Source organism: Myotis daubentonii, chromosome 2, assembly GCF_963259705.1.
Source record: "Myotis daubentonii chromosome 2, mMyoDau2.1, whole genome shotgun sequence".
Classification (NCBI taxonomy): domain Eukaryota; kingdom Metazoa; phylum Chordata; class Mammalia; order Chiroptera; family Vespertilionidae; genus Myotis; species Myotis daubentonii.
Genome location: NC_081841.1, coordinates 153,738,909 through 153,755,065, shown reverse-complemented (window position 1 = coordinate 153,755,065; position 16,157 = coordinate 153,738,909). Strand labels below are relative to the sequence as shown.

Below are 16,157 nucleotides of genomic sequence, written 5' to 3'. Positions count from 1 at the left end.
TGCTAAAATTATTTCCAAATTATTTTGGGAATTCTGTTTACCATTTTTGATACCAAGATAGTGTTTGCAACTACTTACATTATTCTAATTTAGTGTTTGATTTACTTTGTCATTCTATCCTTAAGTGCAAAGTCTACAAATATATGTAGGAACAAAAATTTTTATTACAAAATGAAGTCTATATATGCATATGCATGTTATATATAACATGTTTATTTTATCTGTAACTTAACATATAAATATATACAACGCATATATATGACCAATATATGCACATGTAGGTATACATATGCATATAAATGCATGAATATATATATATGTGTGTGTATATATATATATATATATATATATATATATATATAATGCACACACATGTATAGAGTCAATTTAGTGATCAGGAGTTTTCACAGGTAACCTATAGTAATACAACAAATTACAATAAATGTGGATTTTATAATGAGTACCATGTATATGTCCTTTTTATCTTAACTTCATAGAATTTGTATAATATATATATAATATTTTATAAATTTTATAAAAGCTATGTTCACATAATTTTAATTAGTATGCCCTTGTAATAATTTATCCAGTTGTAGATATTAATACAGTCAGCCTCCTACTACTGAGGAATTCTTCATGTGACCCTGCAATAAATCCTGAAGATGATGACAGATTGACCAACAAGAAAAATATTTTTCAGTGACTGCATTACATAAAACCACATAAATATGCCTTAATAGACCCTCAGAGTTTTGTGAAGTGAAATTTGCAAAGCACTCTGGTGGAACAAAGCAAGCATTCTAAATAGGAAATTATTGATTTCCATTATAAAATTCATAACCTAGGACTTTAACAGTCTTAGAATAAGTATCTATTGACATTGGGTCAGTGGAACAAAGATTTTAGGGGGGGCATAATTCAATATATTTGGGTGTTAATTGATACACTATAATATTATTTATATTGTAAGAAATCCACATAATAGGACAGGAGTAAAGACAGTGAAGTATATATATGTTCAGAAAAACTATTGCAACAAAATATTATTATACATGTGCATGTGAATCTCAAAATCTTTACATTCCTGTAGAGTTGATCATATTAACATTGCCAGTAGACTAAAATTATTTCACTGAAGTGTTTACCAGAGTAGCTTAGTAATGAGCTCTATTTTTAATTTTTATATATACCAGAGGCCTGGTGCAAGAATTCGTGCACGGGTGGGGTCCCTCAGCGTGGCCTGCAGGATCGGGCGGAAAATCAGCAGTTCAATACCACCTGCCACTCCTGCCTGTCACTCCTGCTCATCCCAGCCCTGCAGTACCTGCCGCAGGCTTGCAGCCAGTCAGTCCTGATCAGGATAGGCTTATGCTGCCACAGTGGCACTCACTGCTCACCAGCTGTGAGCCCTGCGTCTGGCACCCATCCCGAGGGGCGTGGGGGTGAGGGCTGGGATCTATTCAGCCCTCCAGGCAGGTGATGGGATGCCCTTGCCAGCCTGGGATCCAGGCCATCCCGCTGACATTCACGCTGGTTGTTGGGAGCCACCTAGAGGCTGCTTTTATATATTTTCTTCCTTGTGGAGCATCTAGGGAGGGCAAGCGGCCATGGTGCCTTAAGCTGACTTCTAGGAGGCCAGCAGCCAGCACTGGTCCATGGGTGCCTGGCCCGCTCTCCAGAGAGTGGACCTGCAGGACTACTGAGGGAGAAAGTGGCTGTCACCGGGCGGCCCAGGGCCGGTGGGCCACTGAGACAGGTCAGTCAGCTGAGCGGCACTCCTGGTGTGGGAGTGCACTGAACACCAGGGGGCAGCTCCTGTGTTGAGCATCTGCCCCCTGGTGGTCAGAACGCATCATAGTGACTGGTTGTTTGGTCTCTTGAGCTTTTATATATATAGATGGATAATTAGTATTGTAAATCACTGCCCAAGTCATACTATATTGACTATTTCATCAAAAATTCAAAATATAGTATCATTGTCAAACAAATCCTGTGTTTTATGACTCACTAACTTTGATTTTTCTGTACTTATTTAAAATGTATTAATATTTCTATGTATCTGTGTGTGAAGGTGTGCTCTCACGTTATTGCAGATTAACAGAGCTACAATAGAAAGCAAAGTCTCTCTACCTACTCTTGCAGTAAATCCAGTGCATGGTGAAAGATGATAGCTAACTTCACACAATAGTATCTGCCTTGCTACAAGCTTAGAACTGGAGAATTTGCATAGTAATAATAAATTGCCGGTTTAGAAATTGCCTCACATTTGAGTATTAACTTTCCTACATTATGTTTGATTGATTATTTATTGAAATTTAACACCCACAGAGATCCTACATTGACTGGCTAAGATAAAATACACTTTTAAAAACAGCTTAAGTAATTAGGTTTCTGAGTGATTTCAATTTCTTCTTTAATCCTGTATAAAGTTTCACATATTAAATATGCCTAAAGTTTTTGACCATATATATTGTTAAAAATTACATATGAAATTGGGCACATGAAAAATAAACAGTAATATCTGATATTTTAGACATGTGGCATTTGCATATTATTGGGTGAAGAACAGAAATTTCAATAAATTTTGATGGGACAGCTGCTTATTCATTTGAATAAACACATTGAATAGATCCCTGCCTCACACCAAATGTATAAATCAACCCCAGATGCATTGAAGAACCACATATGTGAATCAAAACTAGTAAACATTTAAAAGTCAACATAAGAGTATACCTCTGTTATGGGAATCTCTTTTAAAACAGAAAAAAAACCATATATATATATATATATATATATATATATATATATATATATATATATATAATGCAGAAAAAGACCAATAAATTCAACTACAATAAATACTTTATGAGGCTACCAAAATTTTTTGAAAAATCAAACCATTACTTAATTTATGAATGATTCCTGTGAAAAGTATACAGTGAACTCTTATGAATCAATAAATAATACCCAATAATTCATTGGGTAAAAATTGGCAAAATAATTTTACCAAAGAGAAAGAATAAAGGTTCATGACTATTTTAAATGATGTGCACTAGGGAAATGCCAGTCAAACCACAATAAAATAACATTTCACACCTATCAGTTTGAAAAAAATAAATAAATTAAGATTGACAATTAGAAGCGGTCTGCATGTGGCTTCAATGAAATTCTTCATTTTGGAAACAAAAATCGGTAGAGACACTTTAAAAACAGTTTAGCATTATTTAGTAAATCTACTGTTCTTCTACTATGAGATAGGTGCCTGGAAATAAGTGTAGTTGATAACAGTATTGTAGACTCAAGCATTACTCAAAATGAACAGAATTTTTTTTACTGAGGAATAAGCACATCTGTTCACTGTACACTTTTGATTACTCATTAATTTAGAAAATATTCGTTAAACATCTATTGTATGATATTGCTCCAGATGTGGAGGAAATAGCAGCAGACAACACTGACAAAAATTCTGTCCTCACGGAGCTTGCTTTTTGTGAGATAGGCCAGATAAGGAACAGAAGAAGCAAGTAAATTGTGTGGTATATTAGAAGATAGCAATTGTTAGTAAGACCAGTAAAGCAGAAAAGAGGAATATAGAGTGCTGGGAGGAAGTTGCAATCTTAATCTTAATTTTTGCTTTACTAATGGAAAATATAGAGCTAGAGAAACATATGTAATCCATTTTGGGGTCTGGATGAAGCTTTAGTTGCTCAGCAAGTTGAGGCTAGGTTCTAAGCAAAAGACTTTCTATATGTAAAAAAAAAAAAAAAATCATTGTGGATAGATTAGTTCCTTACTGTGCAGGGACTATTCTGATAAGCCAGGGGTGAAAATTTGTTTTCCCTATTGCAAAGGAAATAATCACTTCAATATGCCCTTGAACAGCATGCACTGGTTGAAATAAAAATTCTTGCAATGTTAAATGTCTTTGCTAATGGGAACTGTAAGCCACCTTGGAGATTGCCTTGAGATAGAAAGTCTGGGCTGTGGAGTCAAATAGACATTTACACACATCTCGGCTTTGCCAGATGTCACCCAGCTGAACTTGAGCAAGTTCCTCAGGGTCTGAATTACCCATAATCCACAGGGACTTTGTGAGGATTAGATGGCACAGATCTAAATGTCTTTGTTTAGATCATGACACATGGAGAGCACCCATACATGGGAGATGCTTGTGGTAATTGTTGCCTGGGTGTTTGGAATTCGCTGAATTTTCCTGGTGAAGGCCAGGAAACAAAAAAAGGGCAGAAAGATTTTTAAAGTCCAGCAGATTTGTAGAGAGTTAGAATTCTGGATGTGCTAGTCAAAATGGAAGTCTTATCTCTAAGAAACAAATCTACAGAGGAAAATGGCAGGGATTAACCATTTATTTCATACAGCAAGGCTGCTGTAAAGACAGTAGTAGCATGAGTTTAGTTTGCTGGGATATTTTGCTTTATTTTGTTTTGATTTTTCCCTTGAGCCTTTAAGATACTGACTTGAATTCCAGGAAGATAAAAAATTACTGTTTTTTTTTGCATCCTGGGAGATGACATACTGAAATTTCAACCTGAAATTAAGAGTGGAAGTCAGTGAGCTGGCAAGCAACTCCAGGACTTAATATTAGAACAATAGGGAGAGGTTGAATGTACCAGGCATTATTAAATGCCTCAGCTTAACAGTCACATCTTTATGGCAAGTATATTATCATTACCATATTGCAGATGAGGAAGGTGATAATCATATAAGTACAGGGGTAAAAAAAAGTATCTAAAATTGCCAAGTAGTAATATGGTGAACAGAGATTTAAACCCAAGTCTGCGTGTCTTGTGTTTATGATACTGAACTGTTTTAAACATGAGCCAAAATAAAAAAAAAATGATATTATATGTATCCAAGTTCTGTATCTATATATTTTGAGGAATACATCTTTACAGAAAAAAAAAGGCAGGTTAAATTTTCTTAACCTACCTTATTATCAAAGACTTTATTATGGTGTATTGGTTGTATAGAAGGCATTCATTCCCCCTGACAGTCAGGAGTTCTACCGCTGGGCCCCTGACTGGTTGTCAGGGTGGAGGTGGGTATCCCCAGGTGATTCTGAAGACTAGCTAGGTTTGAAAAGCACTGGATTTCAGTTTAAAAGAATTATTCAATAATAATTAAAATATAAACAGCAAATTCCATCTTAGTATTTTCTTAACATTTAATCAATGGAAAATGTTCTCAGATATAAACAACTTTACTGTTTGTTTACTCTGTCTTTATACTCAGTGTTGCCAATTTAAGCCATTAAGCTATTTGCTGCATTTAAATTATATTTTACCCAAATAAGATTTCCCCAAAATGAAGCTAGTCCTACCTTCTGGAAGGTTAAGGCAGTTGAAAGAGGATAGTTGTTGCCTCTGATAGGCTAAAGAAACAAATTGGATGGTTTAAGCTGCAAGTAAAAGAAGTCATGACTCAAACATGCTTTAAAAAATGCACTTTACTTAATTATCAATTTATTTAGATCCATGATTCAATAATCTCACTGAGCAATCTAGAACTTCTAAATTCTGTCATTGAGCATTAGTGTCATTCTAGTTCTCCTCATGGTTATAAGATGAATACAAATGTCAATTTGGACATTATTTTTCATGTGTGGGATTCCACAAAAGCCATCCTCTTCTCCGACATGGAGCATGGGTCTTCTCCTCTGAGCCTGTTGGACCAGCTAATATAATGGCTCTGATGCTTGATCAGGAGCAGTCTCCAGAGGAATACCACAAGGCGGTTTCTCATGGGGATTTTCTTCTGGAGCTGGACATTGTGCCCAGCTGTCCTTGATGCATATGGCGGAAGGTAGCAGAGGTAGACACCTCAAAACCAGGGTTCTCTAAGTAAGAGAGGGAGAAATTAATATTGGCCACTCAACCAACTTACCACTGGGTTAATTAGCAGTGTGACAAGGAAAACATTGATTAGCCTCTCAGGACAATATGAAGGTAGACATTAAAACTTTGTTTCATAAAAAGCTAAGAAATTAAATGTGATAGGTTACCATGAAGTAATAATTTAATACTTGTGTGATGTTCTATGGTGAAAATTGTTCCTTAGTTTAATTATAACAGTGTTTTCTTTATGTTGTTATTTCTAAATTGTAACATTGATCATTGCTATCTCTGCTGTGTCACTATGAGCTAGGTAAATGACAGTCTTAAGTAGTTAGATTTGTGTTTTCCTTTAGTAGAAACTACAAAACCTCAACAGTAATCAGTTGAGAGAGTCATGATGCAGGATGTTTCAGACATGGCCTGTTCAATGATGCTCCTCAGTTGAGGAAAATGGTGAAATAGGAATTAATAGTCACATTTTGCCAGCAGCTTTCATTTAGATTTTAGAACAACAGGAAGTAGATCAGAATGAAAGATATGCAGAAATCTCACCATAATGTGGCTGATGTCTATCCAGACACTTTTCAATAGAATGAAATTTTCTGAAGCAGGTTAAAAGCAATGATACCATTCTTGTGTTGCCAGATATATGCTCTCTGAGGTAAGTGTTTCTAGGAAAACTCTGCCTCTCCATATTAAAAATAAACAACAAATTTATTAATCAAATAAATACAAGTTAAATCAGAATTATTCTTAGGAAAATATAAAAATAATTAAGTGATCTCTTTGGGCAAAGTTTCAGTGAAAGAGACTAAAGTAATATACTCTTCCAAGAGATAATTTTGAAAAGTTTATCACTAGCATTAAAAATACTAATGTTGTCTTACTCAAAAATCTACTCACCAGTTTTCCAAAGGCATAATTTATGATACAGATATAGAGTTATTTATTTGTTATCATGGTGTATTACAGTAGAACATTAGACAAACCTGTGATATCCAATTATAGTTAAATGGATATATAAAACATGACTTAACTTGAGAGGGACTGATATACCTACTGTTGGAGAATATGTAATGTCATGGCTAATAAAGCTGCTTACATGGTAACTGAAGAAAGCAGGTGTAAAAATAAAGAAAGTGTCATTTTCTCTTAAGAGAAAATTTACAACAAACAGTGTTTTAGGCATATATTTTATAATAGTGGAAATACTAAAGAGACATTTCAATGATTAAAGAAAAGGAAAGGATAATATGCAGCAGACCCCTTTGATAAGTTTTAAAAATTATTAAAATATATTTATATTACTTAGAGGTTACATATATTTATAAAAGACTAGTCATGATAATAAGTATGACTTTTTTTCTTGGAAATGATATGCATTAGTACCAGAAATATGCTTTAATTGACCTTTTATATAAATACTAGAGGCCTGGTGCATGAAATTTGTGCACTGGGCAGGGGTTGTCCCTCAGTCCAGCCTGCACCCTCTCCAATCTGGGAACCCTCGATGGCTGTCTGACTGCACATTTACTAAACAGGCAGTCGGACATCCCTCTCACAACCCAGAATTGCTGGCTCCCAACCGCTTACCTGCCTGCCTACCTGATTGCCCATAACCACTTCTGCCTGCCAGCCTGATCACCCCCTAACCACTCCTCTGCCATCCTGATCTATGAATAACTGTTCCCCTGCCAGCCCGGTTGCTCCCAACTGCCCTCCCCTGCTGGCCTGGTTTCCCCCAACTGCCTTCCCCTGCTGGCCTGGTCGCCCACAACTGCCCTCCCCTGCTGGCCATCTTGTGGTTGTGGGTGCCACTATTTTTGAGGGTGTGGTGATCAATTAGCATATTCCCTCCTCATTGGCTGTGGGTGCCACCATCTTTGAGGGCATTATGGTCAATTAGCATATTCCCTCCTTATTGGCTGTGGGCTCTGCCATCTTTGCACCCTGGTTCTCAGTAGTTTGGTTATCCCTCACTAACCCCTCCTGCCGGCTTGGTCACCTCACGCAGCCTGTTCGGTCATCCGTTCAATTGTGAAGATTGCTTAGGCTTTTATATATATATATAGATGTTATCTGTTGTGTAAATGTTTTGTATTATAAAGCACCTGCTCCCCTGAATGGAAAGTTATTGCTGTTTTGTTTTTTTAATACAGTATTTACGCAGAGATATCTATGGAGGAGTTTTACATTTACAAATCTTAGGAGAAATGCCTGTATGAGATAAAGTAGGAACATGACTTCAACATGAGTAATACTCTATCAGTATGAATTAAATTCAAGTGTATATAATAGAAAATGGCAAAATAAGAGCCGCTTAAAATATATCAAAGTTTACTTACCTGGACATACATTAGGCCTAGTAATGGGTAGTCCAGAGTTTTTAGATTGCTTCTTGAAGTGCTCAGAGACGCTACAACATCTTAGCATATGGATTTTGCTCTCAAGCTCACTGCAGGTCATACACAGAAAGTTGTTAGAATGCTAGATTGCTTTTCTTCATTCCAGGTACCCAGAAACTCAAAGGAAGCAAAAGGGATGATTAATCCCTGTACAGAAGACATCCCATTGGCCCAAATTTAGGTACCTAATCTGAACTTTCTTTGAATTTTTTCTCAATTATATAATCCCATTGTAAGAATTTTGAAATTGGAGATTTGTTCTGTTATACAGAGTGGACCGAAAGGTTTACAGTTGTGAGTATACAAAACATGGAGTTTAATCTTTTATTATTATTTATTCTTGAATTATTTTTCATATGAACAACTGTAAAACTATTTTTGCCTCAACCTGTTATTTCAGCTCATAGATAAAATTAATGTTCAATGATACAGCAATCATTAAAATTAAATTCGTAGGCCTGTGAAAAGATTCTCAACATCACTAATCATCACAGAGATGCAAAGTAAAACCACAATGAGGTATCACCTCACACCTGTCAGAATGGCTATCATCAATAAATCAACAAATAGCAAGTGTTGGTGAGGATGTGGAGAAAAGTCAACCCTTGTGCACTGTTGGTGGGACTACAGATTGGTGTAGCCACTGTGGAAAACAGTATGGAGTTTCCTCAAAAAAAAAAATGTAATTGGTTTATGATCCAACAATGCCACTCCTGGGAATATCCAAACACACCCAATGTTAATTCAAAAGAATATATGCACCCCTATTTTCATTGCAGCATTATTTTCAATAGCCAAGATTTGGAAGCAGCACAAGTGCCTATCAGTAGATAAGTGGGTAAAAAACCTGTGGCACATTTACACGCTGGAATGCTACTCAGCAGTTAAAAAAAAAAAGAAATCTTATCTTTTGCAACAGCATGGATGGATCTGGAAAACATTATACTAAGCGAACTAAGCCACTCAGAGGAAGAAGGGTACCCTATGATTTCATTCATATGTGGAATCTAATGAACAAAATAAATTAATAACAAAATAGAAACAGTCTTTTTGATACTGATAACAGACTGACAGCTGGATAAAAAAGATGAAGGAATTAAGTAAAGAAAATAAAAACAGAAAGACAATAGTATGATGATTACCAAAGGGGAAGGGGGGGGAGAGGTAGAAGAGGGTAAATTAGGTACAAATGAATGGTGACAGAAGGAGACTTGACTTTGAGTGGTGAATGCATGATGCAATATACAGATGATTTATTATAGAGTTATATACTTGAGACTTGTATAATTTTATTAACAATTGTCACTTCAATAATAATTTCAAAAATAATTAAATTTAAAAGAAATAAATATGCAATATCTCATACAGTTTGATCATACTCAAGATATTTCAATACTGTTGTGTTTTACCTGAAGTCAAAAATATATAGGGGTAAAAGGATGATAACTTTTAGGGGAAATTATATATGTCAAATAAAATACTACCATTGTTAATAATTATATTAGTATGATCATCTCCTTCATTTTGTTTCTTCATTCAATAATGTATTTGGAGTTTTTGGTTGTTTGCTTTTTTCTTCTTCTTAAACTTACTTGGATGAGTTAAATAATATCCATTAAATTCTATGCATGTTCTTGGCAAACATCAAAGACCCTGATTTTCGCAGGAGGCACTAGTCATTAGTTTCAATTATGTTTATTTCACTTCTTCTATTGTGCATGAAATTCTTTATGATATACCTGCCTTAGCATGTCACTTTTGAGGGGAACTATTCTGCTCAGAGCCTGGGTTAAGGTATGATCTACGTGTCTGATTTTTTGCCAGGCGGCCTTGTCCTTGCGGTGTATAGAGGCTAGTCAGTCACCTCTGAGCTTTGGCAGAGCATGGCAAGATAAACAAGGGCAATCAGGTTCTCTAGGGAAAGTGAATTATAAAATAAAAAGGGAATTGACAGAGAACACTGAGAACAAAGCAGAAATATATACATGCAGAGAGAGGCTGGAGGACAGCCCTGTAGGGTCATAAACTCGCGAAAGCTTAGAGGGACAAGGAATAAAACAGTACTGGGAGTCATGAAAACATGGGCGAGAGGAGAAAGCCGGAGGCTGCATGCAGAGAGAAGGAGAAATCCATGGAGTGGATAAAACACATGTGCATCCCTTCAGAGAATTAAATGGCCTATGGAGCTGCTTTGATTCTGGTCCTGGACCAGCCCTGCTGCTTTAGAAAAAGTTTGCAATGGGAAGAGGGAAACTTAAACACATAAATGTGAAATTGTTTAGATTAATTTACGTTAAATGAGCCATAGCTGTATAGTGGGTCATTAATTTAGAAATATTAATAATATCCATTACCATTTGACAGAAAAGAAAGCTTATTTATCTGTCTGAAGTTATGTGTAATTACCTCTAGCAGGACACACTCTCCTATTTTAGACATTCTCTCTAAATAAATCCTAGACTAGTGTTGTGTAATAGAAATATAATGTGAACCATAAGTGCAAGCCACAAATGTAATTTTAAACTTTCCAGTAGCTCTCTTAAAAAAAGTAAAAGGAAATGGAGGAAAATAAATGTTAATCTATTTACTATATAATTAGTTTTAACAATGTATTTCATTAATCTCATATGTTTAAAACATTATCACTTTAACATGAAAAATAAACACAAATATTAATGAGATATACTAGACTTCTTTTTTAAATATAATGTATATTTTACATTTGAGCACATCTCAGTTGGCACTAATCACATTCCAAGTACTCAACAGCCACTTATGGCAACTGGTCTACCATATTGGTAATCTAGAGATTACCATGATTGCTATCATTATCACACCCCCCTCCCAATAAATAAATCAGCCAGTTGACACCATCTCCCTCAACTCTCCTTGCTTTTTCAGTTCTTTCATTAGGCTAGGAAAAAATTTATATTAATTGTGCCTATGCCATTAAAAATCTTTCTATTATTAATTTGTAGGATTTAGGAATTTTCCATTTCACAAATAGAATTAATACAAACTCTTAATATTTGCAGTTGTTGGAAGGGAGAAAATAGAGGTGGAAAGGAAAAGGGTAAGGTGGTAAGGTGTAATGTTAAAAATGTAATACATAATGTGATACAAGATAGTTTTGTTAAGGAAATAGGAAAGAAATTAAAGTAGTAAATTCTGAATCCAGGAAGTTAAATATATTGGGATTTACTTGAACAAAAGCAGAGAAACCTCTCATTACTAATTCTTTTCCATGGAGAAAATAAGCTCATAATAAAGAACCACAGGTGTTTACAGCAAATTTTCAGGTAGTGCCTAGAGGCTGTTGATTGTTGAAGCCATTTCATCCTAAGCTGATTATTATGTGATTTATTTTATTGAAATGGCTTAATATTTAACTGAAATATGTTCATATTTTATGTACCACTTTCATGATTTATGTATTATTTTTGCAATTGTATTTCAGATAGGATGTCATTTAAAAAATTCAACCCCTTGAAACACTTTTAAAATATTTACATTTATATATTCTACCAATTTAGTTTACTTGAGCTACCAAGTCCTTACATGGGCAAAAATATTTCATGTAAAACCTGAGATCATGTAAGCCTAACATGTACTTCAAATTATTTGTTACAAATATGTTTTCTTTTTCTGCCAAGGACAAAATATAAGTGCTAAGCTAATACACTCTTCAGAGACCAAGCCCCTACTAATTATACTTTCCTATGCTGATTTTTAATTCCTTTGTAATATCAGTAGCAGTTTTAACACCTTGTCAGGCATTCGGGAACTTCCATCTGTGCAGTATAGTGTATTTGTGAAATAAACCCATCTGTACAGCTGATTAAAAGTTGGATTAAATCCACGTTTTGACTTTGCCCTGAAAGAGGTGAATCCTAGTGCAGTTGTCGCCCATAAGGGCAGAATGTGGAGTGATTTGACATGCACAGAGATAATAAAACAAAAGTCATTCTCAGTTAATTATAATTAAAAGTAGAGGCATGGTGCATGACATTCATGCACTGGGGTTAGAGGTCCTTCAGCCTGGCCTGAGCCCTTTCAGTAGTCCAGGAGCCCTCAGGGGATGTCTGACTGACAGCTTAGGCCTGCTCCCCATGGGTTGACATCCTTAGTGCTTCAGTGGAGACAGGAGAGACTCCCGCCACTGCCACTGCACTTGCCAGCTATCAGCCCAACTTAGGCTGAGCAGTGCTCCCCTTATGGGAGTGCACTGACCACCAGGGGGCAGCTCCTGTGTTGAGCATCTGCCCCCTGGTGGTCAGTGCATATCATAGTGGCCAGTTCTTCTGCTGTTCAGTCAATTTGCATATTACCCTTTTATTATATAGGATCCAATTTAAATAAAATAATATCTAAATAAAATCAGTGTGATCACTTGACCCAATTAGAAATAGGAGTTTTCTTTCTATGATTCCTTTAAAATTTAAGACATATCTATCTACAACAGTGATGGCAAACCTATGACATGCGTGTCAGAGCTGACACACGAACTCATTTTTTTGGTTGATTTTTCTTTGTTAAATGGCATTTAAATATATAAAATAAATATCAAAAATATAAATCTTTGTTTTACTATGGTTGCAAATATCAAAAAATTTCTATATGTGACACGGCACCAGAGTTAAGTTAGGGTTTTTCAAAATGCTGACACGCGAGCTCAAAAGGTTCGCCATCACTGATCTACAACAAGCTCTACCCAGTTTTACATTACTTAACATTGGCTTCATACAATGCTACTTGTGGGGAAGTTAGAATAACAAATTCTTTTGAAATTTCTAGTCTGCCATTTTTAGCATGACCTAAAATTTCACAATTATAGCTTTATGCCTTTGTTTTTATTAGTCTTTTTACCTGCATCCACTCAAAAAAATTTATTAATCATCTACTATGTGGTAGGTACTGTTCTAGGTACTGGGGATAAAGCACTGAACAAAACAACAATCACCTTTTCCCTCTTGATTTACATTATATTGTGTAGACCTAAGACACAAATAATTTATTTGAATCTCAGCTTCATTGGCATCTTAAGTAGGTGTAGTTTAGACTCATGCAAAGTATGATTTCAGAACATTCATCATAGCCATTGGCACATAGTACTAGTAGACAATAACTGGAGTTAGTAATATACCTGTAGTTAGTAATAATTCCCATGTAATTACAAACTTCCTCAAGTACCTCTGCAGTAATCTCTTTAGTCAGCTCAGTAGACACCTTAGAAGCACAATGAGACAAGCACCATGGTGAGTCAAACATAGAAAAAAGCATCACCCCTGCAATTGTGGAGGAATGATATGTTAACAATTACCAGCAACATGAAGGGACATACTTTAATTAAAATGAGAGGTAAAATATACAGTCTAAACCTGGAAGCCAAAAGAAATATTTTCACATATGTTACTGGAGATGATAATCATGGAAAAAAGAATATGCCATTGTCTGCATGGGCTGCTATAGCAAAACTTCCATACACTGGGATACAGTTGGTGGCTTATAAACCACAAGCATTTATTTCTTACAATTCTAGAGGGTTCGAAGTCCAAGATCAAGACATCAGCAGATCCAATGTCTGGTGAGATTCAGTGTCTGCTAAGAGCCCATCTCCTTAATAGACAGCAGACTTGTAGGCGCTCTCTGGAGTCTCATAGGGGTTCTGTCTTCATGACTCACCTCCCAAAGATCCCACCTCCAAATACCAGCTTAGGTTTCAAACTATGAGTTTTGGGAGGAAACAAACATTGAGTCTATAACAGAATATTTAAGAAGGAGCTTGAAGAATGGAGAGGATTTTTAAATATACTTTTGTAAAATATTTCAGAGAATAAGGTAAACAGTAAGATCCTGAGCAATGGTCATGTACCAGAAGACTTGAGATAAACATTGGAGGATTATGGAGTCTCCAACATGGTAGACTAATGAACCCCCCTTGAAGCAAGGACAGTTCAGTTCTCACTTCAGGAAAGTTTTGGGTTATTACATTTCCAAGGATTAGTTCCCTAATAAGGGGTTGCTCCAATATAGCTAAGCGTTCTTTTTTTTAATTTTTTATTTATTGCCCAGCCAGTGTGCTCAATAGTTGAGTATTGAGTCATGAACCAGGAGGTGATGGTTTGATTCCCAGTCAGAGCATATGTCCAGCTTACCAACTCGGTCCCCAGTGGTGGGCCTGTAGGAGGCAGCTGATCCATGATCCTGTCTCATCATTGATGTTTCTATCTCTCCCTCCCTTTCTTTCTCTTCCTCTCTCTGAAATATATAAGAACATATTATTCTTTTAAAAGTGTTTATTTATTTATTAATTTTAGAAAGAGAGAGGAAGGGAGAGAGCAAGAGAGAGAGACACATGGATTTGTTGTTCCACTTATTTATGCATTCATTGGTTTATTCCTGTATGTGCCCTGACCAGTGACCGAAGCCACAACTTTGGCATATTATTACAACACCCTAACCAAATGAGTACCGGACCAGAGCCTATCTAAGCATTCTTAAATTCTTAAATCTAGGGTCACTGGGTTCTGCTTTGTCTGGGGCAGTTCCCATGCATGCCTATTGTCCCAGTTTAATTATTAAAACAGTCTTATTTTGCCCTCAAGAGTCCAATTTTAGGAAATAATTATACACACTCTACCCAAACCTGAAAGCATCATGAAGCATATTGAAAATGTAAAGTGATTTAATTTTACCACAGCCATACCCTGCTTTCTGAGACACTGATAAATCTCTTTAGTCAATTGCTTATTCTTCAATAGTCATTCCTTTCACAAAGCAAACAAATTTTTTGTCATTTTTTAAAGCAACACTGAGTTAGTTCATAATCCATAAATCAAAACTGCTCAGGTAAATGAAGTTACCTTTTGTAAAGCATTAGCAGTAATCAGCATAAAAAAAGTAATATCTTCATCATGCAGATAGAATCTGATCATTATAAAGGATGCCAACCTCATATACTTAGAAAATAATATCCAAATTCAATCAAGTGAGGAAAGTAACAAGCTAGTTGATGGTAAATGGAAATTTTTCCCAGGGTACCGACGACCCAAAGTTGAGTACATAAAACAAAGCTGTCTGATTGAAGGTGAGTGAATATGAACATTGGCTAAAAGTTAGAAGGGTGTGGGTAATTGTAATTATACACAATAGAATTATTGCCCACTGAGCACTGATTTTACTTGATCATAGGCCACTTTAATGCTTAGGTGATAAAAACAATACGTCACTCAGGGTATTCTGAATCACCTCATGGGATCAATATGAAAACTCTAGGGCTGAACAATGCCCAAGTGTTGGTACCCTGCTGAAGCACAATAAATACATAAGCTGCTTTTATAGAACAATTTGGACTAAAATATAAACCTAGGTTATTATGTTTGGCAAGACATCCTCAATCTGTCCTCTTTATATGCTTTGGAAATATGTAAACATATCTTTTAAAATTTGCTGATGAGGTCCCCTCAGAGTAAAAATCTAGTGGATGAGCAGGAAAAAGAAGTGACTCCATCATCTCCCCCCTGTTTTTTCTCACCTTGATAAACCATCCGTTTTGGAGCTGCCTCCTCCCTCTCATCGCAGAAGCAGATGGTGATTCACGCAGGGACAGTGCAAGCATGTTCGGTTAGCAAGGAGGCTTTTTATCCCCCAGGTATAGGTGGGTGAGTCAGACTTTGGTTCTCATAATAGCAAGTCAGTCTTCTGTGATCTTCAGTCCCTTATGAATATAACTAAAGAGACTCAGGAAGAGTCATAGTCTGCAATTTGAAGCAGATTATTATGAATATATTTGGACATATTTGTCTTGTTTCTTGAGGAAAATTTTCATTTAAGAAATTGCAGGAATAGGTGCAGGGGCAATTATTCAGATCAGTTTCTGCCATTGATTTTGATTGGCACT

At 35.9% G+C, this 16,157-nt stretch overlaps 1 protein-coding gene and 1 long non-coding RNA gene across 4 annotated transcripts in view; one reads left to right on the top strand and one right to left on the bottom strand.

Annotated features, from left to right (window-relative positions):
• PCDH9 (protocadherin 9) overlaps positions 1 to 16,157 on the top strand; it is a 963,854-nt gene that overhangs the window by 467,482 nt on the left and 480,215 nt on the right. The window lies entirely within an intron of this gene.
• Positions 5,447 to 15,855, bottom strand: LOC132228428 (uncharacterized). The gene is made up of 2 exons (XR_009451347.1): positions 15,792 to 15,855; positions 5,447 to 5,854 (listed from the first exon to the last, which is right to left on the bottom strand). It is a non-coding gene; the product is annotated as an uncharacterized LOC132228428 (long non-coding RNA).